This window comes from Carassius carassius, chromosome 6 (assembly GCF_963082965.1).
Source record: "Carassius carassius chromosome 6, fCarCar2.1, whole genome shotgun sequence".
Lineage (NCBI taxonomy): Eukaryota > Metazoa > Chordata > Actinopteri > Cypriniformes > Cyprinidae > Carassius > Carassius carassius.
The window spans coordinates 30,519,569-30,545,636 of NC_081760.1; the positions used below are offsets into that span (position 1 = coordinate 30,519,569).

A 26,068-nucleotide genomic window follows, 5' to 3' on the forward strand; every position below is an offset into this window, starting at 1 on the left:
AAACCCACAGTCCATCTCAAATGCATCACTAGCTACCAGTGCCGACCTTTCTCCACAGTCCATAGCCCTCTACCTTTGTGTTTTATCAGTAATCAATAATACTAAATGTCCCACAAGTGATCTCCTTTGCTCAGAAACCCACCAGTGAATCCAGTCATGTATAATTAAAAGGACACCACAATACTGCTCAGACTTATGCCGGCTGTTGTCTAAACCTACTGCTCAGGGGGGCGTTTCCCAAAACCATAGTTGCTAACCTGTTAGCAACTTAGTTGGTTGGCAATGGGAAATTGCATTGCAACCAACAAAGTTGCTAACTTAGGTTTTGTGAAACACACCCCTGGTCTAGCGACAATTTAATGCTTTGGTATTAACTGAAACTTTGACCAAAAATGTTTTTAGCTTAACTGCCGAAGGGAAGGAGGTAGTGCTTCATTAATTGGTAAAAAAAAAAAAAAAAAATGCAATTATTTTAAACTTTAATATTACAAACATTCAAAAGTCATACTGCTGCATAGACTTCAATTCTAAAGAAAAAGGGACAAAAACAGAATTAAACAAAGAACAACCAAGTTGTCTTTGGATTTGCATAATATTGCCAAATTTACTGCAAAGGTGGCACATAAGCACTTCTGAAGTAACATTTAGGTGTCTTTACTTAGACTTTTTAATGTTTCTTAGAGGTGCCATAAATGCATTTACACTGCAATTACAATTGTATACTTTGATATACTTTGTATACTTTTGATAGTGGGTCAGGACAAGCATAACATATAATGTAGAATGTCTTTAATGTGCCATATCTTTACACTGAATTTTGAGCAGGCACAGATCAGCTTAAAATTGATGTGTAAAGATGCATTACCTGGACTTAAAAGTGTGTTTCAAATGATTTTTTGTTTAATTTGGAACAGGATTGCATGGTTCATTTGCATATATTTGGAACCTAATCAACCTAATAGTGATGTGTCGTTCGTGAACGAATCGTTCTTTTTGAACAAATCTTTTAGGTGAATGAATCGTTCTTGTTCACGTAAGCCACTGACTCATATTTCTCGTTCACTGAAGTTCCTCCCTCCAGAGCAGCGCGGTGCTATTAGACAGCTCTGTGAACTGTTTCATCCTGTCAAAGAGTTACTCAACCTAGAGCCAATAGCCTTCGAGTAAGAGATGTGACGGAGCATGTGATTTGCTGAATGTAGTGAACGAATACGCCCTTCACTGAATGAGTTTCACATGAGTCTGAACGAGATCGAGAGATATCGTTTGTGAATGAAATGACTGAACTGGTACCCATTTCGTTCGTGAACGAGTTGAATGAACTGACACATGTCGTTCGTGAATGAAATGACTGAACTGGTACCCATGTAATTCGTGAACGAGTTGAATGATTTAGTACATCTCGTTCGTGAATGAAATGACTGAACTGGTACACATGTCGTTCGTGAACGAGTTGAATGAACTGATACATCTCGTTCGTGAATGAAATGAACTGGTACATAGCTTATCTCGTTTGTGAACGAAATGAATGAGAGTAAACCGGGTCAGTTGGCCATTTAGCATATGTCAATCTCGCAAAATGCCTAGTTTTCATATTTAGCATACAGAACATAACAAGACATTTAATCCCCGATTTATGAATGTGAATATATAATATACAAACTGTCTGACCAAACAATTAAAATGCTAATTCTGAAAGAAAACCTTGTGCTTTGTAATCTGAACAACTTAATTAGATTTTATACATTGAATGTGATTATGCACACATTTTAATAAAGCCAAATCATTTTTTGAAACAAGTGAATACGTTCATTGACTTAAGACACATAACACATAAGACACTCTTTTTCGCCACCTGTTGGCATATTTTGTGTAATACGAAGAAATGGTCACTGAACGAATCATTTTGGTGAACAAACTGAAAATGAACGAATCTCTTGAAAGAATCATAGTTTCCACCACTACAACCTAAATACAACCGTATAGCAAAAATATATACTAATAATACAAATGTTACTAATAATATATATTTTTATTTATTTTTTAATTTATATATTTTTAATTCAGTATTATTGTATTATTATTTTTATCGATTTTGTATTATTATTATTATTATTATTATTATAAGAAATATAACTGTGGACCAAAATGAATCATACTCAAACCAACCCTACATTGAGAATGTATTTAAATCTACAACCTATGCATAGTGCATGAGGAAGCCACCAATTCTATGTGAAGACTATCAGGTTTACTCGGGGGAATGGAGGAGAGAGATTTCTCTTTATCTCATCATCGCAACGTTGCATCTCCTTTCCACCTCATCTTTCCTCCTGTGTGTTGAGAATCCATTCCCAGATAGATTTCCATTCCAGAATTCCATTCAGAGAGAGTGAAAATGACATTGCCAGAATCCCTAGCACAAGGACAACCATAAATATCATTCCTGATTGAAAAGCAGAGTGAACGAGCGCTCTAACACTAAAACAATATAGCCTCCCTGAGCAGCTCTGACCTGAGGTGAAGGTCAAAGATATGCTCACAGAAAGAGTGGAGCCCTGCCAAAAGAGACTGGAGAGAAAATCCCTTGTTTCTCTTTACCCGCCGGATTTAGTCAGAATATGTTATCTCCTCAGTGAAAGGCAGACATAGAAAATGCCAAGTGTGAGCGAGTGCACTCATGCCATGTGCCAAAATTAAGACATGGAGACCAAGTGATGACTACAGTAGAACTTTTTACCTGCTTCAGTTACAATCAAGTACATTGTCAGAGTCACGCAAAGAACTGAAACAAGAACTGTATGAACTACCAATCAGAAGTTTGATGTCAGATTGTTTTAATATTATTATTATCATTTAAGAAATTATTACTTGTATTTAGCAAGAATGCTTGCAGTATTGATTCGGAGAAGAGGGGAAGCCTCGGAGTAAAAATGGTTGAGAACCACAGCATTAAACTGACACTAATGACTTTTACATTGTTCCAAAAAAAAAAAAAAATCTATTACAAATAAACACTGTTCTTTTGAGCTTTGCATTTATCAAACATTCTTGAAAAATGTATTAAGGTGTCCAAAAAACATTAAGCAGCACAACTGTTTTCAATATTGATAATAAGTTAAGTTATACTATATTGTCCTTTACAGGAAAGTTGTCTTGGACTCATAAGCTGCAGTATTACACAACCAGAGGCGTAGCCATCTTTGCAGAAGTGAGGGGGACAGAAATTACACACACACACACACATATATATATATATATATATATATATATATATATATATATAAAACATTACAATATAACATTTCTATAATCTATATAGCCTACCAGTCAACAGTATTTGAACAAGATTTTTAATGTTTTTAAAGAAGTCTTCTCTGCTCACCAACCCTGTGTTTATTTGATCCAAAATACAGCAAAAGCAGTAATTGTAACAAGGAGTCGGAGGCGTTCGGATCCATATGCAGCATTTTTTCCACAGAATGGTAATACAGGCAGAGATCAGGAATGGCGTCAGGGATAACCAGAATCGTAACCAAAAACAAGCAGAGATCGGGACAGGCAGCAGAGAATCAGAGTCGGAATACACAGTCCAAAGGTCAAAACACAGGAATAACAAACACAGGGAAAAACGCTCGGAAATGTCAGACTGGCTAAACAAGACTTCGCATTGAGTGAGAGTGAGTGTGCCGCTTTTATGTGTGTGTGTAAATGAGGAGGTGTGGCAAGGAAATTGGCTGATGAATAAGGTGCAGGTGTGGCAGGGTGATTGTGATGCAGTGACTCATGGGTAATGTAGTTCGGGTGTGGTGCAACAGTATGAGAGTTGCTAGTGTCCAAGTGACATCTGGTGGTTGATGGATGGAATGGTCCTGAGTGGAGTGCCCTCTAATGAAGTTCATGGGCACTCCATCTAATAATCGTGACAAAGCCCACCCCCAAAGGAGCGGCTTCCAGACGCTCAAAACAATCTAGGAGGGCGGTGGAGCGGAGGCGGAACAGGGGGAGGGATGGAGGGCCAGGTCCATGAGGAAGTGCAGTGGACTGGGGCAGAGCAGGTGGAACTGGAGCCCTTCCTGGACTGAAACAGAGAACATTGACAGGTTAATAGCGGCCTCCGTGGCCGTGATGAGATGGTAGCTGGTCTCCTTGGCCATTACAGGGAAGGCGGTTAGTTCATGGAGGACCTCCGTGGCCATGACAGGACAGACAGAGAGTTGGTGGATGATCTCCGTAGCCCAGACCGGAATGAATGAGAGCTCATTGATGGCCTCCCTGGCCGTGACAGGATAGGACGAGAGCTCTGAGATGTGACGAGGCTCTGGGAGTTCGGCTGAGATGTGACGAGGCTCTGGTAGATCTGTGGTGATTTTATTGGGTTCATGAAGATCAGCTGTGACTTGACTGTGCCCATGAAGATCGTTGGTGACTTGACTTGGTTCCTGAGGATCAACTGTGACTTGACTTAGTTCACGGAGGTTAATGGTGACTTGACTTTGCTCATGAAGATCATTGATGACTTGACTTTGCTCATGCAGATCATTGATGACTTGACTTGGTTCCTGAGGATCAACTGTGACTTGACTTTGCTCATGAAGATCGTTGGTGACTTGACTTGGTTCCTGAGGATCAACTGTGACTTGACTTTGCTCATGAAGATCGTTGATGACTAGACTTTGCTCATGAAGATCGTTGGTGACTTGACTTGGTTCCTGAGGATCAACTGTGATTTGAGTTAGTTCATGGAGGTCAATGGTGACTTGACTTTGCTCATGAAGATCAACGGTGACTTGACTTTGCTCATGAAGATCAACGGTGACTTGACTTGGTTCCTGAGGATCAACTGTGACTTGACTTGGTTCCTGAGGATCAACTGTGACTTGACTTGGTTCCTGAGGATCAATTGTGACTTGACTTTGCTCGTGAAGATCGTTGGTGACTTGACTCGATCCTTGAAGATCACCAGTGACTTGACTCGGTCCTTGAAGATCACCAGTGACTTGACTCGGTCCTTGAAGATCACCAGTGACTTGACTCGGTCCTTGAAGATCACCAGTGACTTGACTCGGTCCTTGAAGATCACCAGTGACTTGACTCGGTCCTTGAAGATCACCAGTGACTTGACTCGGTCCTTGAAGATCACCAGTGACTAGCCCTGGCTCCGGAAAGTCCACGGTGACTAGCCCTGGCTCCGGAAAGTCCACGGTGACTAGCCCTGGCTCCGGAAAGTCCACGGTGACTAGCCCTGGCTCCGGAAAGTCCACGGTGACTAGCCCTGGCTCCGGAAAGTCCACGGTGACTAGCCCTGGCTCCGGAAGGTCCACGGTGACTAGCCCTGATTCCGGAAGGTCCACGGTGACTAGCCCTGATTCCGGAAGGTCAACGGTGACTAGCCCTGATTCCGGAAGGTCAACGGTGACTAGCCCTGATTCCGGAAGGTCAACGGTGATACCGGAAGGTCAACGGTGACTAGCCCTGATTCCGGAAGGTCAACGGTGACTAGCCCTGATTCCGGAGAGTTCACTGGAACCTGACTCGACTCTGGAGAGTTCACTGGAACCTGACTCGAATCTGGAGAGTTCACTGGAACCTGACTCGAATCTGGAGAGTTCACTGGAACCTGACTCGACTCTGGAGAGTTCACTGGAACCTGACTCGAATCTGGAGAGTTCACTGGAACCTGACTCGACTCTGGAGAGTTCACTGGAACCTGACTCGACTCTGGAGAGTTCACTGGAACCTGACTCGACTCTGGAGAGTTCACTGGAACCTGACTCGACTCTGGAGAGTTCACTGGAACCTGACTCGACTCTGGAGAGTTCACTGGAACCTGACTCGACTCTGAAAATTCAACGGTCAACTGACTCGACTCTGGAAGGCCAACAGGAACTAACCCTGACTCTGGAAGGTCAGCGAAGACTTGACCTGACTCTGGATGGTCAACAGTGACCTGATTAGACTCTGGGAAATCAACAGAGACCGGACTTGACTCATAAGGTTTAACTGTTGTTTCACTTGACTCTTGGGTGTTAATGGTGACCTGACCTTGTTCTGGACGGTCAGTGGAGACTTGACCTGACTCTGGAAAGTCGACGGGGACCTGACTTGACTCTGGAAATTCAACTGAGGCGGCCATCTTGTGCAGCGGCGTTGGGCTGGCGGCCATCTTGTGCAGCAGCGCTGGGCTGGCAGCCATCTTGTGCAGTGGCGCTGGGCTGGCGGCCATCTTGTGCAGCGGTTTTGGGGCTTTAAAGTCCTCTGCCTCTCCCACCGTGAAAGGAGAACCACATAACAAGAGTGCATAGTCCATTGTGTCCCTTAAGCTGCAATTAAACTCCCCTCTAGGCAACCATGATTTTACTGGTTCATTGAGTCCAAAACGGAATAAATCCTTAAACCAGACTGCATCGTCTAGAGGAACTCGATAAACCAATTCACAGAACTGTTGAACATAGTCCTCAATAGATCGATCTCCTTGCTTAAGATCTAACAGCAGGTCAACTGGATCTGTGGTTAGGCTGGATTGGTGATATGCTGACATTGAAACAGGAACCGATACCTCAGTGACAAGGGGATACCGGGCTGCTGGATCCTGGTATGGCGAAGTCTTCTGTAACAAGGAGTTGGAGGCGTTCGGATCCATATGCAGCATTTATTCCACAGAATGGTAATACAGGCAGAGATCAGGAATGGCGTCAGGTGTGTCAGGGATAACCAGAATCGTAACCAAAAACAAGCAGAGATCGGGACAGGCAGCAGAGAATCAGAGTCGGAATACACAGTCCAAAGGTCAAAACACAGGAATAACAAACACAGGGAAAAACGCTCGGAAATGTCAGACTGGCTAAACAAGACTTCGCATTGAGTGAGAGTGAGTGTTTCGCTTTTATGTGTGTGTGTAAATGAGGTGCAGGTGTGGCAAGGAAATTGGCTGATGAATGAGGTGCAGGTGTGGCAGGGTGATTGTGATGCAGTGACTCATGGGTAATGTAGTTCGGGTGTGGTGCAACAGTATGAGAGGTGCTAGTGTCCAAGTGACATCTGGTGGTTGATGGGTGGAATGGTCCTGAGTGGAGTGCCCTCTAATGGAGTTCATGGGCACTCCATCTAATAATCGTGACAGGAATGTTGTGAAATATTTTTACTATTTAAAATAACTGTTTTCTATTGTAATATATTTTAAAATGTAATTTATTCCTGTGATCAAAGCTGAATTTTCAGCATCATTAATCTAGTCTTCAGTGTCACATTCTTCAGAAATCATTCTTAATATGCTGATTTGCTGATTATCAACATTTAAAACAGTATATTTTTTTTCTTCAGTATTCTTTGATGACTAGAAGGATCCAAAGATCAGCATTTATGTGAAATTAAAAGCTTTTGCAACATTATACACAATATCATTCAAAAGCTTAGAGTCAGTATAATTTTTATTTTTTGGAAAATAAATTATAGAAATGAATACTTTTATTTAGCAAGGATTCTTTAAATTGATCAAATTGATCATCATTTTACAAAAGTTTTTTCTATTTCAGATAAATGTAGTTCTTCTGAACTTTCTATTCATCAAAGAAACCTGAAAAAATTCTACTCAGCTGTTTTCAACATTATCATAATAAGTGTTGTTTTGAGCAATAAGTCTGAATAACAGAATTATTTCTGAAGGATCATGTGACTGAAGTAGACAGAAGAGACTTAACATTAACAAGATTACTGTTCAAAAACGTCTGACTGGTAGTATAGGTAACTTAATTTTTTCTCTAATTACTAGCTTTTAAATTGGCTTAGAAATCTATAACTGCAGGACAATAACAAATAATAATGATTTGTTTATATACTACAATCACACAAATCACATAAGGCAGAATAGTTTCTATACTGTAATAAATGCTATGTCAATTAGTACTGCATTGTTCATATTCTTTATTTATCACCTGCTGAAGATGACTTGAAAAACCATATGTTGTCGCAATCGTATGTTTAATGTCTTCGTGTTTCCAAAAGTTTCAGTTTTTTTTGTGAAAACAACTGTTTTCACCCAGCGATAGCCGGACGCTTTTGTCCATATTAGGAATTTCCTGGTATGATTTTCTGCTCGAGAGCGCGCTCCGATTTCGAGTATGAATGAAACCCAAACTGCACGAGAGTGTTGAGTGCTCCGTGATGTTCATCTCGCTGTATTCTGGGTCCAAATAAAATAACAGGTCATGCGCAGACTGTCCTGTATCTTTGAGTTTAAATCTTTATTTAATTATACCAGCTCTTGAAAACCTCTATGCGAGCACACTTGACCGAAAAAGTGTGGGGGACGAATTTCCATGATATTAAAAGTGGGGGGCACACGTCCCCCACGTGCCCCACGTAATTTACACCCCAAAACCAATCAAGTGCTGAATACATATGTGCTCTTGTTTTTGTGACATATCAGGACACAACTCTGTATAATGACATGGGTATGACACAGGTATTACAAGGAGAGGGTGACTTATGAGGACATAACCCATGTCCCCATTTTTCAAAATGCTTATAAATTATCCTGTGAGGGTTAGGGTTAGGTGTAGGGTTGGTGTAGGGCCATTGAATATACTGTTTGTACAGTGTAAAAACCATTACGCCTATGGGATGTCCCCACTTTTCACAAAAACAAATGTGTGTGTGTGTGTGTGTGAACTAAATGAAAAGCATTGTTCTACAGAATAGTGTGCAAGTCCAATTTGATTTCATCTTTTCTGTAGAACAATCGCTCCTTGGCCTGACGGTTTTGATAGTCCTTGGATGACATTTTCATCCTACACGTTCACACCCACATCTCTTGACAAAGCCTTCCTCAAACAGACAGGTTGCTTGAGCATTTTTGGTTGATGTAAAGATGACCAGACATATTCTGCAACTGCAGCAGAATTAGTGAGCCCTTTGAGCTTAGACTACATACGAAGCACTGGCTGGCAGATGACTCAGCGTGTCACAGGGGCCTCGAAAGAATTATGAGGCAGCGATGCTGTGGCCACATGTCAATTCTGTGTTAGTCACAGTCAAAGGTTTTAAAAGAGCAAGGGCACTTGGAAGCCTCTTACCCCTGTTGCCCATCTTTTTCATGTTTGCAGCATGGCGAAGCAATATTTCTGTCTGCACCCCCCCCCCCCCCCCCACCCCGCCTCCCTTTCTTCTGTGCTTGCTGACAGGGGCCCAGAGTTGATTCATTCATATTCATCAAGTCAAGGGCAAACGCTTAAAAATAAACAGAGCAAACTGATACACAGGAGCAGGCACATGACGGAGCCGGAGAAAACATTGATCCTTTTAATTTCCCTGATCGGCTTGATCGCTAGCAAGTCAGAGAGGGAAGTTCAATATTTTTCTCATCCCAAACACCCAGAGCTGTTGTAACTGAGATTGTGCAGTGATTTCAGAATTGGATTTGCAAACCGTAATTAGAACACAATCCATCACAGCCGAGATCAGATTTTTTATTTACCGTTACACAGGCAAGATAACGCAACATGCTGCAAGATTTGCACAAAAAATTGGAATTTTAATAAATTAGCTCTAAAATTAGTTAAGAAAAGCAAAAAGTCCTCACCTAGAGCCCCCATCCCCTCCGTTAGCATATTTGCTCAGCCCAGATAAGCCTGTCTTAATCTAAATTACCTAAAAGATTAGGAAAAGGAAAAATAAGATACAATTGCATCAAGGGTATTTTCTCTGAGGAGACAATGGAGACATCACCTCCACAAATTTTACACTATCTGTTAAAGATTGTAATAACTATGGTTTATTTAAGAAATAAGTATCTTATGCTCACCATGGCCACTTTTATTTTTTTGTAAAAAAAATATACAGTGAAAACAGTAATACTGCAATATTATTAAAATACAATATTTAACCATTGTTAATCATTGAGTACCAATAATAATCGCTAATAATTAAGTACCAAACCAGCATATTAGAATGATTTCTGAAGGAACAACCTTGACTTAGGAAAGTCAATCATATACAGTATATTAAATACAAATCATGTCCCTTCTGTGCTGCAAATGGCCCTGCGAGCTATTCAAAAATAAGACTAACAAATGCAATAGTATACTATCTGAGAGAACATTCCTGTCTATGTCATTCCACAGGAAGGGTTAACATGGTGCTTACATAAGGCAGTGACTGCCTGGTAGAATGAACTCAGACGAGAACAAAAACCATGAACAGGCTCTAGTTAATCTGTTTATTGAAACTGAAGGCCTACAAGGCCATGTGAAAAGCAAGCTTTCAGAAAATTTTACGCCACAGTCTACCCAAAAATGAACATGCCATGCACTGCTCCAGTAAATGCACTAAGTGCACAGAAAATAGTTATGGAAAAACATTGAATCAAAGAGTCTCACTAATGGTCAGACAAGCACATTAATAACTCAATGTACAAGGATCAAGTGGAAAAAAGATCTGGCAGCTTCATTTGTGGAGATTGCTAAATGCTTGCTATAGTAAACATTGATAAACATGCATAAAATATACTGCATTGCATATGTACAGTATGTTGACCTAAATCTATTGTATTCTTAATGCCACATTTAGATAGTCGAACCTAATTTCATGAACACATTTATGCTTCACAACATTATAGTACTCACTTCAGAAACGTTAAAATGCTATAGTGAAGATATTATAAAGATTATATATTATATATAAAGATATTATTGAGAGTGACTAGAGAGAGACGAGTAGTAGACGAGAGTATTCAGATAGCGCAGATTATAGATAAATACATAGATATAGATAGATAGATAGATAGATAGATAGATAGATAGACAGACAGACAGACAGACAGACAGACAGACAGACAGATAGATAGATATCGACCAACAGCGACCCAAACGCACTCACTTCCCTACAGCACAAGCTTTTCAGTGCAGTTTCCATGGGACAGCACCCACACAAGCACCTGCCAAACACAGCGACACACACACGGCTACGTTTGCAACAACATTTTCACCGGAGGAAGAGAGAAATGCTTAGAAACGTCCATATAGCTAGCATGATGCCTTCTATTTCTAGATGACAAAGACAACGTTTACCAGTTCTACGACACTATGACAAAGGTTACCGGTACTTATCTGAACTAACGTCATGATCACTGCCACTAGATATAAAGAAAACGTTGATTTTTCACTCGGTGCTACTCAATGACAGTAAAAAAAAAAAAATAATAATAATAATAATAATATATATATATGTGTGTGTGTGTGACGTTATTGTCACAGTGTCTGGGTTGTGTTCCCTGGGGTTCCACTAGGTGTCCTCAGTTCCCACGGTGTTTATCATATTATCACTTTCTGTCTCCTTATTTGGTCACCTTCCTCCTTGTTTAGTTAATTGATTGTTCCCCACCTGTCTCCTGTTTCCCCATTATCCTTTTGTGTATATAACCCGGTCTGTCTTAGTATGTGTGACGGAGTCGTTGTTTATTCATGTCCGTCAGTTCGTGCCCTTGCCTTGTCTTCTTGTTTAGTTTATGTTTTGGATGGATGTTTCCTATTGACCCCTGCCTGGACTGTTTATGCTGTTTGGATTACCCCTTAATAAAAGACTTACTTGCAATTGGTTCTATCTCCGTGCTTCATTGGATCCCGTCCGTGACAGAACGACTCCGTCAATCTAGGAACCAGCGGTATGTCGTCTTTCCGTTCCCCAGCCAAGATGGCGGAGCGGCGAGCCAAGTATCTTCGGTTGATCGCCCTCCGCCAAGAGGGAAATGAAGTGGGTGCCCTGGCTCAGGTGTTCTGGTCCCTGGCCGAGGGCATGGGCTACAATGATGCGGCCCTCAAGGACTATTTCAATGGCGGGCTGGATGATCCAGTGTCTCAGGAGGAGATGGCGCAGTTAGAGACACTGGAATTCTGGGAATTCGTGCGCTACCTGCAGCATCGGCTTCGGTGGGATGCCCCAGCCACTTCTGTCTCTTCCGGCGGGGTGGTCGTCAGCCCAGCACCACTGCCCAGGATTGCAACCAGCCAAGCGCCACAACCCAAGATGACCGCCAGTCCAGCACCACTGCCCAGGATGGCTACCAGCCAAGCGCCACAGCACAAGATGGCCGCTAACCCAGCGCCAATGCCCAAATTGGCCACCGTTCCAGCGCCACAACCCAAGATGGCCGCCAGTCCAGCACCACTGCCCAGGATGGCTACCAGCCAAGCGCCACCATCCAAGATGGCCACCAGTCCAGCATCACTGCCCAGGATGGCTACCAGCCAAGCGCCACAGCACAAGATGGCCGCTAACCCAGCGCCAATGCCCAAATTGGCCACCGTTCCAGCGCCACAGCCCAAGATGGCCGCCAACCCAGCGCCAATGCCCAAATTGGCCACCAGTCCAGCGCCACAGTACAAGATGGCCGCCAGCCCAGCGCCAATGCCCACTTTGGCCAACGGTTCAGTGCCACAGCCCAAGATGGCCGTCAGCCTAGCGCCACAGCACAAGATGGCCGCTAACCCAGCGCCAATGCCCAAATTGGCCACTGGTCCAGCGCTACAGTACAAGATGGCCGCCAGTCCAGCACCACAACCCCAGATGGCCGCCAGACCAGCACCACAGTACAAGATGGCCGCCTGTCCAGAGTCATGGCCCAAGATGGCTGCCTGCCCAGCGCCGCTGCACAGGATGAGAGTCTCAGCTGACCCTTCAGAGTCGAGTCAGGTGCCCGTGGACCCTCCGGAGTCAAGTCAGGTGCCCGTGGACCCTCCGGAGTCGAGTCAGGTGCCCGTGGACCCTCCGGAGTCGAGTCAGGTGCCCGTGGACCCTCCGGAGTCGAGTCAGGTGCCCGTGGACCCTCCGGAGTCGAGTCAGGTGCCCGTGGACCCTCCGGAGTCGAGTCAGGTGCCCGTGGACCCTCCGGAGTCGAGTCAGGTGCCCGTGGACCCTCCGGAGTCGAGTCAGGTGCCCGTGGACCCTCCGGAGTCGAGTCAGGTGCCCGTGGACCCTCCGGAGTCGAGTCAGGTGCCCGTGGACCCTCCGGAGTCGAGTCAGGTGCCAGTGGACCCTCCGGAGTCGAGTCAGGTGCCAGTGGACCCTCCGGAGTCGAGTCAGGTGCCAGTCACCGCTGATCCTCCAGAGTCAGGTGCCAGTCACCGCTGATCCTCCAGAGTCAGGTGCCAGTCACCGCTGATCCTCCAGAGTCAGGGCTAGTCACCGCTGATCCTCCAGAGTCAGGGCTAGTCACCGCTGATCCTCCAGAGTCAGGGCTAGTCACCGCTGATCCTCCAGAGTCAGGGCTAGTCACCGCTGATGCTCCAGAGTTAGGGCTAGTCACCGTTGACCTTTCAGAGTCGAGTCAAGTCACCTTTGACCTTTCAGAGCTGAGTCAAGTCACCGGTGATCTTCAAGGACTGGGTCAAGTCACCGGTGATCTTCAAGGACTGGGTCAAGTCACCGGTGATCTTCAAGGACTGGGTCAAGTCACCGGTGATCTTCAAGGACTGAGTCAAGTCACCATTGATCTTCATGAGCAAATGCAAGTCACCAATGATCTTCATGAGCAGTGTCAGGCCAGCACCGATCTTCTGGAGTCCAGTAGAGACACCATGGAATTACCAGAGTCTCGTCCTCCCGTTGATCCGGCCGCACGGAAGTGGTGGGCTTCTGATCCGCCCTGGGGGCTTTGTGCATCGACCACAGGGATGTGGTGGTCTTCTGCTCCGCCCTGGAGGGCTTCCGCTTTGACCACAGGGGGGTGGTGGTCTTCTGCTCCGTCCTGGGGGCCTTCCGCCCTGACCACATGGTGGTGGTGGTCTTCTGCTCCGCCCTGGGGAACTCTGGCCTCGACCACAGGGTTGTGGTGGTCTTCTGCTCCGCCCTGGGAGGCTTCCGCTCTGACCACACGGACATGGTGGTCTTCTGCTCCGCCCTGGGGGGCTTCCGCTCTGACCACACGGACATGGTGGTCTTCCGCTCTGCCCTGGGGGGCACTTGCCCTGACTAAACGGTTGTGGTGGTCTTCCGCTCCGCCCTGGAGGGCTCTGGCCTTGACCACAAGGGTGTGGTGGTCTTCTGCTCCGCCCTGGGGGGCTTCATGTTGTTTTTTCCTTTGGTTTTTGTGTTAATGTCTGTCCCTGTTCCTTTCTGTCAGTCTGGCCCTCCGTCCCTCCCCCTGAACCTCCTCCTGTCCTCCTCCCTCCTGGTCTTTCTGTGTTGTGTTTACATTCTGGTGCCTGTTCCCCATGTTTTTCTTTTCTGGCCCTCCGTCCCTCCCCCTGAGCCTCCACCTGTCCACCTCCCTCCTGGTCTCTGTTTTGTGTCTGTCTTGGAGCGTCTGGGAGCCGCTCCGTAGAAGGGGGGTACTGTCACAGTGTCTGGGTTGTGTTCCCTGGGGTTCCACTAGGTGTCCTCAGTTCCCACGGTGTTTATCATATTATCACTTCCTGTCTCCTTATTTGGTCACCTTCCTCCTTGTTTAGTTAATTGATTGTTCCCCACCTGTCTCCTGTTTCCCCATTATCCTTTTGTGTATATAACCCGGTCTGTCTTAGTATGTGTGACGGAGTCGTTGTTTATTCATGTCCGTCAGTTCGTGCCCTTGCCTTGTCTTCTTGTTTAGTTTATGTTTTGGATGGATGTTTCCTATTGACCCCTGCCTGGACTGTTTATGCTGTTTGGATTACCCCTTAATAAAAGACTTACTTGCAATTGGTTCTATCTCCGTGCTTCATTGGATCCCGTCCGTGACAGTTATTGTGCACTGCTGCTCGTAGACTAGCTCCAGCGCTCATTGCTGCGATGCTAAACGATAGCAACTCACCAGGACACTTCACCAACTCTCCACTCATTCTCTTCGGACCATGCATTTAATAAGCTTTGACGGACATCGGTTCTTGGCAATTCCTCATTTGCCCTCTCACGTCTGGCAGGTTCGAAATTACACAGCTGCAGGTCATCATACATGTTGGCTCTTGCCACCTCTTCCTCATCCCAGTCAGTCGCTATAACATTAGTTCCAATGCTGCGTTCCAGGCAGGTTTTTGAGCTCGTAATCACTATTTCATACCACGACTAACGACTTTGTACCATTCCAGGCAAGTTACGCCAAAATTTCTGAGTGCAAGGAATTGTAACTAGATTATTTTTTTTATTGCAACGGTACATTGACCTAAAATCGTTTTTCAACGTGTGCCACTTGCATAAACTGCATCCGTAGGCAGTATTATCCGTAGGGGCTGTCATTGTTGTTTCGCGTGCTGTGTGACCTCGGAACTCGGAGTACATCGATCTAGTACGAGACACGAGTTCACGGGTGGGAAGTCACGAGTTTGATTGCCGTTCCTGCGCACTTTCACGGGTTTAAGGTTGGAAAAACACGGGTAACGGGTTGCCTGGAACGCGGCATCATACTAGACTGAGGCTACCTTTCCTCGACTTCTCCCCAACGTGACGTCATCGCCGAGTTGCATAAAAAAAACGTTAATACCAAAAACTTAAAAAAAAGGTCTTTAAGACTATTTTTAAGACATTTTAAAAATGATATACATATCTTGAGTGATTTATGTACCCATTAATCGAAAGTGGTGGTTAACCTGCAACATGGCCTTTAAGGCTTAACTTCAGAATTCCAACAAGTTATCTTAATTTTTACCTAAGACTAAAATAATGTTTGTTTTGTAGATGTTGAAATCCAGAGACAAGATAACTTAATTCTTATGAAACTGATGTGAGTTATTTTTTGTTTCTGTTGTGTCCTCCCTGTTTACTTCACATTTTGATGCAACAACAGTATGATTACATGTTAATATTTTATTGAAACCATTGATGTCCCTCTTTGCAGAACTCAAACTAACTGGAGTTAAGGACACAGATGTCTGCTTGTGTGAGGAGGTGGTTTTCTCAGCTTCTTTGGAAGAGAGGGAAAGATAGTTTAAGGCAAGTAAACTTCATAATTTGACCATTGATGTATGTGTTTTTCATTGCAGAACTCAAACCAACTTTGGAGTTGTCTTGTCTGATTTGGAGAGTCATCATTCTTGGTCTTCCCTCTTAAAGGTAAAGTTCACACAAAAAAAATCATGTAATTGCCCTCATGTCATTCCAAACCTGTAAGACTTTTTTCTGTCTTTACAACATAAATGAATATATTTTTTATTTTCTCATAATTTTGTTAATCGATTTATAGTCTAGATAATCAGTATTTTCAAGCCTCATAAATCCAGAGTTATTGTAGAAGTAATTAATTCCGATATTTATATATAAATAAATCTTAAATTATATGATAGCAAACATGTATGTTCAAAATAAAATATTGTTCTCCCAGACTAGCAATGGAGGACACAAATTAAGAGAATATTAAATGTATTCATTTGTTTTCCAAAAATGAGCAGAGTTTGTGTGGGTCTGAAACAACATGATGGAGAATAAATTATGACCATTTTTATTATTTGGTGAACTAACCGTTTGAAGAGCAGCCCTCCACGTACATGAACATTTGTGAGGTATGTGAATGTCATGTCTATTTTAATGTTTCAGTAAAGAAGCTTTCTGAAAGCAATACATTTATTCAAACAATATGACATGCCCTCACACTAGTACTGCCATTATAGCCTTCACGAGCGCTGTGGTAGATCGAGACATTAAACAACCACACAAAGTGTTGAAACTTTAAAACAGATTATTTACCTGTCCTTACGGATGTTAATACACCTCTATCTGAAAATGGATAGAGTTTAATTAAATGTTTTCTTTTTTCAAATGTGTTTCTCTTTTTAGGCCACTGATGAAGAGCAGGCGGTGACTGGGATGAATGCTGGTCGAAGAAGAGATCGTCCTTTCCCCTAAACTGATGCAGCAGTGGTTTTAAAGGAGGACGCTGCCCTGGATGATGTAGATGTCGTCACATGCTGATGGGGCTTCTTCATGACTGCATCAATTATGCTAAAGAGATCATGAAAGTTGACAGCGATGCATGATCTGTATTCATGGATTATGAAACAAACTGTAAGTGTATAATTTGTAAAAACAATGTTAAATGCTTGTTCTGTGTTGTTGAGTAGAAGAGTTTACACTCTGTCATTCATACACATGCTCACATTATTTCACACACGTCTGTTAAATGTTATAATATCAATGTTAATGTTGTGGTTTATTTGTGTATTGTCATGCTAGAATACTTGGTGAAGAACCTAACTAATTGTACATTTATTGTATAATAGTGTTTTCGTATATTTTTATACAATATATAAAATTAAACAGTCCAATTTGATCTTAAGTTATATTCATCAAATGTTCAATGCTTCATGAACTCTGTAGCTGTTAATGCCATCATTTTCTGCATTCCTTCTTACATGTTACTTTTTTACTTTTCTCTTGTTTTTTAATAAATATTTTCCTTTTGATAATTATTTGTGTGTAAACGTGATATTTAAAATGAACAAGATTTGTAGGTTTAATGCCTAGCTCAGTTTGGGTTCATTTTAGACTAGTAGTACAGTGTTTCCCTTACGCATTCTCATCCCAAGGCGTCATATACTGACCCTCTTGACATTTCGTCAACATCCTACGCATATGGCACCCTCTAGCGTCAATATGAGACACAGATTATGGGTTAAGGTTAGGGTTAGACCGCTAGGAGGCGCCTTCTAGCCCATTTTTATCTGCTTCTAATATTGACGCTAGAGGGTGCCATGTGCGTAGGATGTTGACGAAATGTCAAAAGGGTCAGTACATGACGCCTTGGGATGAGAACGGTCTGGTTTCCCACATCGTTACACTCAATTGGTGGCGGCACTTAATTTGCTTCCAGCAGGAGGCGCTAACAGCGGGAGAGGTAGGTTTCACCAGTAAAAAATTGTTCAAATAAAAAACAGCAAATTTACATTTCGGCAATGCTGCTGCCAAAAACAAACTACTAGAAAATAGGTGCCATCCATACTCTCTTGATAACAAGTTATTTAAGAACTGTAATTGCCTTCATGAGGAAGCCAAATGTTGGAGTGGACGTGGGCAAGTCGATAATGAGCAATTAATGACATGAGAACAGTTCGTATTGCCACAGGCCATTCTCATTAGTCTGTTTGATACTGCGAATATACCCTCAGCTAATCAATCTCTGATACCTTTTTGAAAGCTCACTTTCATCATCTTCACATGATAAAGATCTGAGTCTATCAGCCCCATGTTTAATATTTACACAGAATGAACTGTCTCTCTTCGGTAACTAGGGCTGCATGACATCGAAATAAAATCAATATTGCCAGCCATTGTCAAATCCCACAGGCTTTGATTAAATAAATATATGCTTTACCAGTTTCAAAGTGAAGTGTGGCATTTACACGCGTAGTTATTGAAACAAGTGTTTCGAAACAAAATATTGTAAAGATTTTTCCAATAGGTGCAACCACCTCAACACTGGAGAGTGGGCACGGAGTATGACAAGTGATTGTTGGGGAGAAAATGACGTCTGGTGGGGATCTTGAGCAGATAACGCAGTGTGCATGTCTTATTTATGAGCTCTCTTAATAAAGCAGGAGGGTTGGGATGGAAAGCATTGTCTGGAATTTGACAAAGCAAATTTTGGTTCAATGCTGTGATGTAAACAGGTATGTGCATGAACGTCAGTGGAAATGTCCACGTTTTCTATTAAGCACATTTCCAATGAAGCACCACATTCAAAGGACTATCAAATATTGTGTGATTTGAAGTGTGTGATGTAATCCCTCTTAATCAGACAATTTGTTAGTGATCTGCATATCCAGGGTGTCTAAAGACCATGGAGATGCTTCATTTGAATTCAAGAGAAAGAAAGAGAAAGCTGGTGAAACAGTTGCATTAACTCAAGTAGCTTCCTCTGCAGAATACGGTCTTTGAATAATGCAGGCTGAAGTGTTTTTTTTTTTTTCCTCTGTAAGAAATTGTGTCTCCAGTGACGAGGTCAAGAAAAAAAAAAAACATGATAGATGATTGAAATAGTTAATAATGGTTAAGTTACTTGACAGTGAAAAGCAAAAGATAAGATTAAAAATAATAATAATAATAAAAATCCAAAATCTTGTCTTTGCTAACTGTGATGGAATGTGAAGAAGAAAGAAAAGAAAAAAACACAAATTGCATATACTGTTAGGTTAGATGCATTAGAGAATTAGAGTAACTTAAAATACTCACATTGTCAGGCTTGAAAGCAACTTAAGAAAGCGAGAAATTTACTATAAACAAGAGTAAGACAAGTATCAAAACTGCTTAAATACCTGAAAGTCACAGGACATTATTAAAAAGCTTAAGTAATAAAATGATGTTACTTTGCTCACTGTTGGGGAGTAACTAGTTACATGTAACGGCGTTACGTAATTTAATTACAAAATTATTGTAACTGTAATTAGTTACAGTTACTACGAAAAAATGAGTAATTAAATTACAGTTACTTATGAAATTTTTTACGATTACAAAGGGGATTACATTTGAATATTTACACACATCCACATACAGATTTAACTGATTTCTTTCCCAAATTGCACTGACTATTCTGAGACATACCGCCCTAATAATTTCCGGGATGCGGAAATACAGTCTGGTTCGTAGAATCCAGTCATAAAAACGAAATGCCTAACGCGGACGGAATATGCCACATTTTGAATGACTAAATCAAAAGTAGGTCAGTACACTTGAATCAAAACATGACATGGACTAGTGTCTGTGAATATTAAGCCGCAAAAATGCGATATATGACTTTGCACATTCTGCGTGTCTGTGGAAATCAGGCGCGGACTGGACACCGGGAGAACCGGGACAATTCCCGGTGGCCTGGCAGCCGATTTTGCCCCACTATTTAATATAATTTTTGTATAATTGCCTGCCGAATGTACTAAAGCGATCATTTGCGAATCCGCCATTTGATAATTAAATCTCTAATAAGTCATGAATTGTTAGTCATGACTCGCGCGCTCTCCGCGCCTCCGCCAAACGGTTTGGATCAGACTCAGAGTAATCAATGCGAGAGAGAGAGAGAGAGAGAGAGACAGAGAATAGAGTGTACTGCTGGAGCAGAGAAGCAGAACTTCTGTTCAGGGTTTCAGGTCAGTTTCATCTGTAAAGATGCTTTTTTGTCGTTTTTTTATTTATTTAATCAAGCAGCAGCACGTTGCTCATCAGTCATCACTCAAAATACTATATAAAGGACATCATTATTATCTGTTGCAATGTTACAGTAGTAATTTAGCTGAAAAAAATTCAGATTTTTTTTTATAGGTTTAGGGGGAGCTATGACAGACAACAACACAACCCTTACGAAAATTAACATTTTAATATTTAACTATAAATCCAGAAAAAATGGTTACTATTGTTTAACTGTGGTAACCAAAAATGTAAAATTATTTTACAAATGTATTTATTTAAGAATAAATACAAATCCATTTGCAAAAAAACAAAAAAAAAAACAAGGTTATTTTACTTTTATATAGGCTAATAAAAGCATGGTTAATTTTTGTAAGGGAAAAACATGACTCGTGTACAGTATTAGGATTTTTCTATAAAGATATTGTAGTATTGTATTGTAAAGTATAGTTTTGTTCAATCTTGAGTATTAAAGTCACGAGAGAGATGGATAACAGGGCAAAATAAAGAGACTGAAGAGAAAAATGGAAGTGAAGGTGCAGTTCAGGAGAGAACTTTTGATTATTTTGCATGTCCCCAAATTAAAGATTTAAACCTTTTTTATGTCAGGTCCATACAAAAAAATAGTTTTGTCCATGAATTTGTTTGTATGAGTTTGAATTTTCCAGTCTGAATTTTTTCCCAGTCCACCCCTCCTGTAAATTAATGGCAAAGACATGGTTTCATTTACTACATGTAGGCTTACTGAAGCTTGCAGTGTTTTCAACCTCTGCTGCCTCAAAATATGAGTACACGAGCACATAAACATAATTTCTATAACTGCTCTGTGTCACTTCATGTGCATTTTACTTATTTTGAGAAAACTATCATCATATACAGAGACAGCAGTTTAAAAAAAACACCAATGTTTCAGGAGTTTAGTACACAGAATACGTCACATGCTTATTAGATAACTGTATTTAAGTTGATGTATATGCTTTTATTTATTATTCTTTAATTTTCACAAATTTAGAAAAGTAATCAAAAAGTACTCAAAAGTAATTAGTTACATTACTTTAATAAAGTAATTGAAAAAGTTACACTACTATTACATTTTAAACAGGGTAACTTGTAATCTGTAACCTATTACATTTCCAAAGTAACCTTCCCAACACTGACTTTGCTTTACTTGGGCTCAAATGTTTCTCGAATTCTTCTCATTACACTTTTCTACTGTGATGAGTAGTTTATCTGCGCTAAACATGAATCATAGATTATCTGTGCTGTAAACAACTGCAAATAAGGCCCGGTTATAAAATACTGAATTATGTCTCAGTAAAGCCTGAAAAACAGTAACTAAAACATGAAAAAGGTACAGTAGTAAGACTTTGGTAGCTGGGAATACATGGACAGAAAATTATTTCCAAATCAAGACCTCAACAAGCTCTCAGTCTGTCTCGTGAATTACACAGAACTTTCATTAAATAACCTAATTAATTTTAACCTTTTTTTTTACATTAAAATTATCCATCACTTGGAAATAAAAGGAAAACATTTAAAGAATCTACTTGTTATTTTATGTTAAATATGGGTTTGAACTGACATGAGGGTGACCAAATTATGGTAATTAATATGGTAAATAATACTTTTAAGCTAATCACGGCATTTAATGATGCTGTATCAATTCCATCCACTGCATCCAATAACAGAAGCCAACATCAGAGCCTTTCAATATTCTCTGCACTCGCCGTTGAATGGCACAGCCTTGTGGGACACCAAGCCAAACAGCACAAAAACCCTTTCAGCCTGACTCAGCTTTGCCAAAAAATTGTGATTATGTTGTCTTTGCATCGCCCTACAGTCTAAGACACAGACTCAGATGCTGTTTCCTTTTGTGCACTGTCAGTGTTGTACATTGAGCACTGCCTACAGACTTTTAACATTCTTTTTTCTATTATTACTATATTTGGCAGAAAAGGAGAAAAGTACCCTGAAGCTACAAGAATCGATAAAAGGGGGGAGGAAAAATGTGGAAAGTTTACTTGAGGGCCATATGCATATAAAGCTTTTGCAGTTTCAACATTTAATTAATGCTACGTATATGACCTTCTCACAATGATATTACTGGGGAGTTATATGTCTATACATAAAAATGTAATTGGATAAATGAATTGAAAAAGAAATAAATTAAATTATCACATAATTTATTTATTTATTTAAAAAAAAAAAAATTAACCCAAAAGATTAACATATCATAGGCGCTGCTGCATAAACCTTATATCATGATAATTTCTGTTCTTAACTCCACTTGTGTTTGAGCAAAACCAGATACTCTAGCGGTACTGAAACTGTAACAAATGTATTGTGGGCTGTTTTCTCTATTACTAAGTAATTAGTAATAAATCTAAACCTAGATCAAGAACTGTGTACTAAAATTATGACATCAGCTATCCGTTCAGCTTGCTGCAGTCAGGTTTCTTTTTCAATACCACAAAGATCCACATTTACTACTGCATTCACCAGAAATGAATGCTTTAAAAACAGGTTATTCATCTTTCACACTTAGATTCAGCCCATTTACACATGACCAGTGGCTAATGTTTATGCTGATGCATATATTCTGTTATCTCACAGCATTCATATTCCACTGATACACTGAGGGGATGAACCAGCACGTGTAGTGTGTGGTCTTCTCTTTGTGACTGCATGCTCTTCAAGCAGCATCTCCGGTTGGTTTTAAGTTGATTAGATTGCAGCAAAGCATGGCTATGAAGAAAAACAGTATGGTTTGACATCAGTATTTACACTACAGGAGGGAAGGATAAAGACAGAGAAAGAGAAAGAGAAAGAGAAAGAGAAAGAGAGAATATGATACATAAGAAACACTTACGCAATCGAGGCTCTCATCTTTGTGAATATAAGACTTATATCTCAGCTACTTACTGTTCAGCAGACACTTTTTTATCTAAAGCAATTTACAGCACAATTTATAGTACAGTAACTGCAGAGTCAGTCGTTCCAGGACAGCCCAGAATTAAGTGCCTTGCTCAATGGAAAAATGGTGATTACAGAGAATTGGGATCTCAGTAACCTCCCAGCTCCTGAATGGCTCCTAGCTGGAACTTAACTGGCAAATTTTAGTCTTAACAATCAGGACGGGGAGTTAACAACCACACCAGGCAAATGTATACTTTTTCCATAATTGTGGGCAATTTTCATCTTATCCACCAGGTATTGTCATGTAAAACTAAACTGGCTGTTTTTGGTGTAAGAAACATTGAAAGTGCATGTTGTATTGCAAACACTATAAAATTTTAGAAAATGACCCTTTTAAACGTATACAACAGTTATGATACAACCACAGGTATATAAAAAAAATATATACCTGTGCTTGCCGGATTGTGAGCGTCAATGCAGCATGAAAATTTTAATCTACAAAGGGAAATACATTTCATGGATGATCAGTGAACTCTTTTTGTGACGATCCATAAAAGTGTGCATAGATTAGTGGGTCAGAAGTTATAACCTGCATGCCTTTAAATTAATGACTTCAATGGATATCCCTTACGAAGGACCTCCGCTCGTTTTCCCGCCGGTGAATTTCTCGACATGTAACACATTGTTCTAAGGAAGAACATGTCATCCGCTCCCTAGTATAAATTGTACCCTGGGCGTTTCAAAGAGATTATATTCTTAATCATTTGCACTTTCATTGTGGATTCGTTCAAATGCGATTCTGCATGAAATGGATTAGGTGCTTAATTCAGAGTAGGGAAGAAGTCTGACTTTTGAATGGAAGCTGAAATGAGACAGGACTTGTTACTTCCCTAAAAGGAAAATATTACAATGGCAGTGTAAAAAGTAAGTTGAACTTGCCAACAAAACTGTATAACTAACTCCTGTTCTGCTGTATTTCTAAATTAAAGCCAAGATCATCAAAAGCACTGCCAATAATAATAATAATAATAATAATAATAATAATAATAATAATACAACAATATATATAAAATCTACAAGAAAGAACCTGACTTTAAATAAATTCTTATTTTTATGACCAAGTTAATTCACTTTAAAAGCAGTTTACTAAATATACTTAACCTTTTTCAACTGTGAAAATGTACTTTAAAAGACCGCTGTTGTATTGACAAGGGGAACACGAACAAAAAATTACTCAGTGCAGTTTTAAACAGATATGCTAAAATGAGATCTCAGTGCAGTTTTCCGGGCAACATCTTCCAAGATTTCTTGCCTTGGCTAATAAGCTCCCATATTTTAATCTAAAATTCAGTGTCTGCTAATAGGCCAAATGAAAAGGTCATTAAAAGTGTTAGTGTGCATCCAGGGTTAACAGTGTATACATAATAGCCCTTCTTACAGTCAGTAATTCAGGATACAAGGGAAAAAATGGATGGACAAAGAACCATGTGATTTAATGATTTTGGCTATGCTTTCTGACTTCCATAGTAAGGGGCGGGGGGGACTATTATGGTCGAGGGACCATCAACTGTTTGGTTACGCCCATTCTTCAAAATATCTTCACACAGGTTTGGAACATCATGACAGAATTTTCATTTTTGGGTGAACTATTTCTTTAATCCTATTTGCACACCATAATCGTCTATACTGAGCAACCCTGCTAGAGTCAAGCATTGACCTCAGGTGATTTAAAGCTTGAAGACATGTTAAGCAGGACTCACAAATACAGCTATGAATTTAAACAGTTTTACTTTTGGCTGAGGATATTTGTCTGTGCTTTTCGACATTCTTAAACTATCAGATAAACAAATAATAATAATAATGATTTTGCATGCATAACAGAAAACCAAAATGTACATGATAAATGATCAACAAACATTAAAACACAAGCCAGAAACGCTCTGAGACAGGACTTGTGCCATCCTTACTGCTGAGACCTGGTTAAGTCAGGCGAGCATCTACCAAAAAACCTCAGACAGGCTCCCTGAAGTAGGGAGCACACACTCTTAATACTAATCCTACAGTGCATGGCTGCAAAAAAGTGGAGGCAAGCATGCAATACTGAGAGAAGAGGAAGTCAAAGTCGTTAATGTCCCCATCACTGTGGCTCAAATTTATCTAAAGGGCAGGATTACAAGCAGGAAGGACAGATGTTGAGAAAATCCCTTCTCTGTCCTTGATAACTCCATGAGAATGCATGGAGAATCAGCTCCTTCCTTATTGGTATTCCAGAGGCAAGGGCTTGGGTGAAAACGGAACACTAAAAACTGTACAGATGGTGATCGTCCAGTTAGTGCAAACCAAAATGGGATCAGCTGTAGTGCAATTAGGCAAAACTCTAAAAAATTAAGTGGATTTAATAAAACTGATTGCTTGCTAAAATGTGTCAATGGATAATGACAAGCAACTCTACAGACAGATATAGACAGCAGGAAGGAGAAACAAAGGCAATTTTTGGTCAGAAAAAAAAATGCATTTATTGGCCACATTCTGAGAAAAAAAAAAAAACACTTTGCCATGTGTAATCAAATAACAGCATCCAAGACATCTGGAAAGCAACATGCATTCAAAATCACGATTGCAGATCATCAGTTCAAATTCCATCCAACATTTTACTTGACATACGGAAAGGAAAGAATGATGATATAACATTACTAAAAATGATAAATGACAAGAATAATAATGTGAACCTTTGCAATTATCAGAAAATAAATAAAAGTCCCTTAGTTTTACAAAACTTCAAAAACATCCATATAAATTCCTGGAAAAACTGGAAACTGTTCCAGTTGAAATGAACACTAGAGGAAGTGAAAGTGACGTGACATTCAGCCAAGTATGGTGACCCATACTCAGAATACGTGCTCTGCATTTAACCCATCTGAAGTGCACACACACAGAGCAATGAACACCCACACACACACACACACAAACTGTAAACACACACCCGGAGCAGTGGGCAGCCATTTATGCTGTGGCGCCCGGGGAGCAGTTGGGGGTTCAATGCCTTGCTCAAGGGCACCTAAGTCGTGGTATTGCC

The 26,068-nt window shown here is 40.9% G+C and overlaps 1 protein-coding gene and 1 long non-coding RNA gene across 2 annotated transcripts in view; one reads left to right on the plus strand and one right to left on the minus strand.

The window, feature by feature from the left end:
- Nucleotides 1-26,068, minus strand: part of LOC132142624 (catenin alpha-2) — a 405,218-nt gene that overhangs the window by 328,433 nt on the left and 50,717 nt on the right. The gene's annotated exons all lie outside the window — the stretch shown is intronic.
- Nucleotides 15,944-16,993, plus strand: LOC132141980 (uncharacterized). Its single transcript, XR_009433983.1, has 2 exons — nucleotides 15,944-16,020; nucleotides 16,741-16,993. It is a non-coding gene; the product is annotated as an uncharacterized LOC132141980 (long non-coding RNA).